We start from the raw sequence: 3829 nt of genomic DNA on the forward strand, positions 1-3829 counted from the left end.
GGAATTTTATAGTACAGAAAAATAATGGGCTGACATTTTTACCAAAGCATTGGCTAGAGAACGTTTTGAGATTTTACGGTTGGAAATTGGTTTAATTGGTGGCAACTAAACTTGTCACAAATATTTTATTTTCTGTATGACTTACTAGATCTGACGAGATTTTGTATGATTGTGTCCGTATTTTTCATTGCAAGTTTATTTATGTTAAATGTTATATTATTTTATGAGAATATTTGTCTGCTAGTCATGTATATTTTATGTCTTACTACAAACCATAAATTTGGCAACAAATTATTCTTGCATATCTCTTTACTGAAATTCTCTACCATATTTCTATCTTTTTACCTAAATTTTATCTTGACATATCTCACAAAAGATTTACCCTAACTATTTTTCCTAATCCTTTATATACAATATGGTAAACTAAAAAAATAATCTATCCAAATCTTGTGACTTCTATCCTTACACGTTACCTCCCCCACTTTCCTAAAACTTACACTAACCTAATCTTACCATAATTCAAAATTACATAAACCCATAAATGTAACACCCCGCGCTTTCCTTATATTTTTAAATAAACTTTTAAGTATTTTTTATTAAATAATTATTATTTAAAGCTTATTTTCATAAAATATAGCCGTAGCCGTGTAACGGTAATAATAGTGTAGATTTTAATAATATTATTCTCCGACTCGAGTTATAGTAGACTTGGGACGAAAATTCTAGTGGATACCGACTCATTTTGAGTTATTGGGCTTAACTTGACTCATGGGCCTTTTTCCCCTCTTTTCTCTACACAAAATCTCAACTAAACCCTCACAACTTCATCTCCCTCACTTGTAATTTCTGAAATTTCCCAACAACCACCCCACCATTGTTGAACCTTCCCTTACTAACCCTAGAATCACCATATCTCACTCAATTCTTCACCAATCTCGTTCCTTTTCGCGCCATTCTCTTCCTTTTCTCATTTCCCTTCTTTCTAAGTAAGAAAGTTGTCATCTTTTCCTCTTTTTTGAAATTCTCATCTTACAAGGATGTGGATTCTTGACTTAATACCTTTATTTTTGTGTTTAGGGGAGAACTTGGACAACCCGGAGGAGGATAGCTACATCATTGACGAGTCCTTAGAAGATTGAAGTGCAAAAAGGTAACGGTGATGGGTTACTCGACTTTTATGTTAAAATTGTGTGAATTGTGTAGTATTAGTCTCACTTGGATGTTAAATTTGATGTCTTTCATGCCCTTTGGTGATTTGGTGTGGTGTAGAATATTTGTATGATAATTCTCACATGTTTAATGAGTAATTTCATGCCTTGTTCTAATATGGTGAAATATGAGATTGTCTTAAAGGAATCCTCTCATAATTACATGATTAAACTTCATTTTAATGATTAATGAACAACCCCATATGTTAATTACATCTTAAAAGTGGTAATTTTATGAGTATTCATCATATTGGAGAAGTATGAAATGATTAAATGAAAGATGGTTGAATTTGGAAGCCTTTAGATGAGTGTTTGATGCATTCTCGCGACGGTGATCCTCTGCCGGTGGGCCGGCAGCAGCCTACCCAACCGGCAGCGCGTCTGTGCATTTTCGACTTATAAAAATGGAGAATTTAGACTTTGTAATCCCCTACCGGTGGGGCGCAAGCCTACCCAACCGGCAGCGCGTGCATGAAATTTTGGTGTCTTTTATAATATGGCGTATCCCTGTAGGTGGGCGGCAACGGTCAACCTAAGCGAGAGAATACACAATGTGAAATGTTGAAGTTATTTGTCTATAGCTTTGAATCCTCTGCGCGGTGGACGGCAGCGCCACCCTACGAGAGAATACACATTGCATGTTCGACCTTGTTTCCTTTAGCTTGTATCCTCTGTGGGTGGACGGCAAGCGCCCCACCCTACAGAGAATACACATTGCATGTTCCTGACCTTGTTTCCTTTAGCTTGTATCCCCTGTCGGTGGACCGGCAGCCGGCCACCCGGCAGAGAATACACCCTCACCTATTTTGACATTTCTCACCATAGCTTCAATCCTCTGCCGGTGGGCCGGCAGCCGGTGCCCACACCGGCAGAGAGCACCTGATGTTTCTCATACCTTTATACTTATGCATGCTTCACATGAATTGCTTACGTTATGTTTGTTCAATCTTTTCCACTCGTATTTGTGACCCGAATGTGACGTTTTACATTGTGAGACTACTCGACATTCCTTGTTTATTTGCCCTCGGACATTGGGTCACGGTTAGGTGCCATTGTTTCCGAGTTGCGCTATTTTTCCTTCCGCCTTTTTCGGACCGGGGGTCACGGTTAGGTGACAAGGTTCCGCTTGAGGTTACTCGACTTTCGGGCACGGTTAGGTGTACCATATTTCGAGTCTTGGATACGATTTGGTATCGTTTGTCGAATCGGGTGTCGTCCATCCCGAGAGTCTGGCCAGGTTTAGACTAGGACCGTATTATGATCGTTGTCCTACCAAGAGGTTGGAGTCCAGAGGGTTGTCTTGTTTGAGTCTATACTTTGTAATTTGTCTTACATTTGAGTTGAGTCAATATTTGACCGTTGGACCTAATTATTCTTCTCTCATTTATGCATAACTACTCTTATTGCATTTTGTATACTAATCATGATTCCCTTGTTACCGTAAGTATTTATTCTTATACTGGTTTGTTTAATTACATTCCTAATTACTTGTATTTTGACATATTGTGGCTGGGAGAACCCTGAGTTACTCCCCACTGACTGTGGCTTTCATATTTATTATGAATGACAGGTTGGTGATGAAGCTTAAGTGGGCAAGACCGTGTGAGCTAGCGAGTTCTTACCTTGGACCTTATTTAGTTATCACATAATAGACTCACCTACTTTTCGAATCTATGTTAATTCGTGGGATATCTTTTCCCCAATAAATAGACTTGTATTGTAAACTTAAAGCTAACTATCTAAACTTATTTATCGTGTTGGTGATACCTCGCGTTGGACTTCATTAGAAGTCTTAAAAGTTTTAAAAATCTCGTGTTTCCGCCACGATTTACTAGTTGTATTTAGTTGCCTCATCGAGGGGTGTCACAATAAATACCCTACCTTACGTCTCTATCACCTCACAACTCTCTAAATATTTACTTTATTTTCTCAAATTTCTCTCACACTCAACCTCACCATTAATCATCATCATGTCTCCACCTTCAACTCGCCTCCACTCACCTTCAACTCGGTCTACTACTAGGACCGGGTCATCAAAACCGACATGCAATAAACCTATTCATACCACAAACACTCCCTCACCTCAACCATATCCTAAACCTATCAATCCCGATCATAGCCGGGTTAATCCTCATCTAGAGGGCAAACGACAAAAGCTCAATAAAGGTAAGAAGAAGGTTGTTGGTTTCGAGGGTTTGGTTGACGAAACTGAGGTAGTGGTTAACCAAGATATTTCTCAATGGATGTTGTTTCGATAATATATGCCGAATGCAACTACGACAGGTCTTGATAAGGTTCGACTTACCGTAGAGGAAAGGACTCGGGTAAACCGTGTTGTGAGATACGGTATTCATAGAAGTCGGTCCTAATCCGAAAAGTGGTCTACAAAGGTAGAAGCTTTACAATTTTTCAAGGATTTATTGGCTTATCAAAAACGGAAGACGATTTTCTCTTTCATTAGTCCCGCTTATCCTATCGAGGTAATTCAATTTTATGCTTCGGTCTCTATAAGAAAGAATGTCTTGCATGCAATGATAAATGAGTCCGAAGTCACCATCTCCCTTGACGATTTTCGTACTCTGTTTTCTGTCCCTGATGATGGAATAGAAATCAACCCGAGT

General features: G+C 38.9%; 1 long non-coding RNA gene across 1 annotated transcript; it reads left to right on the forward strand.

Annotated features, from left to right (window-relative positions):
* Nucleotides 1-1075: 1075 nt before the first annotated feature.
* On the forward strand, nt 1076-2974 carry LOC141594201 (uncharacterized). The gene is made up of 2 exons (XR_012522057.1): nt 1076-1150; nt 2779-2974. It is a non-coding gene; the product is annotated as an uncharacterized LOC141594201 (long non-coding RNA).
* Nucleotides 2975-3829: the final 855 nt, after the last annotated feature.

This window comes from Silene latifolia, chromosome 8 (assembly GCF_048544455.1).
Source record: "Silene latifolia isolate original U9 population chromosome 8, ASM4854445v1, whole genome shotgun sequence".
In the NCBI taxonomy this organism is placed as follows: Eukaryota; Viridiplantae; Streptophyta; class Magnoliopsida; order Caryophyllales; family Caryophyllaceae; genus Silene; species Silene latifolia.